Raw genomic sequence first — 661 nt, forward strand, 5'->3', positions numbered from 1 at the left:
GATTTCCCCTTCCCAGGCCCTGGGTGGGGGGAGGACACTCTACCCTCGTGGCGCACCCAAGCATTCCATGAAACTTTTGGGAAGTGCATCTTGGTCTGACCTCAAGCCCTCAAGCTGCTGGGGAAAGCCCAGGTATAAAAAGAGGGAAGAAGAAATGTTGAAGATGCGGGGTCTGAAAAGAAAAGACTGCATTCCTCTCCAGGTTTCTCAAACTCCCTCTTCAAGAGTCAAGCCTTAAAAATGTATTTGCACTCTCACCAAACGTCCAACGTCAAGGGGCTGAAGGAATGGGTGTCCCATGGGAGAGGTGAGCGATGCAGAAAGGAAAGACGAGGGCAGTAAGGAACAAGGTGGCCCCAGACTGTATTCACGGCCCATGCTTGCAGGGAGCCGGGCTTCCCACCGCATCGCCAGCCTCTCCTTCCTCCTTCGGTCACGGCCAAAGTTCATGGCCCTCACCCCAAATCCTAAGACACCCCGCGACTTCACTCTTCCTGCCTCCCCACCCTCCGCCCCGCTCCTCGTCCCTCTCCAGCCTCCCGCACCCTCGCTGCTCCCCGGGAGGCGAACTAACTCACCTCCCAGCCGCCGTCGCGGGGACCCCCGACCCTGGGGGTCGCGAGGGGACGCGGTGGGCCACGGCTAGCTCCTCGGGGTGAGG

This window comes from Fukomys damarensis, unplaced genomic scaffold (genome assembly GCF_012274545.1).
Source record: "Fukomys damarensis isolate Sample0158 unplaced genomic scaffold, DMR_v1.0_HiC HiC_scaffold_33, whole genome shotgun sequence".
In the NCBI taxonomy this organism is placed as follows: Eukaryota; Metazoa; Chordata; class Mammalia; order Rodentia; family Bathyergidae; genus Fukomys; species Fukomys damarensis.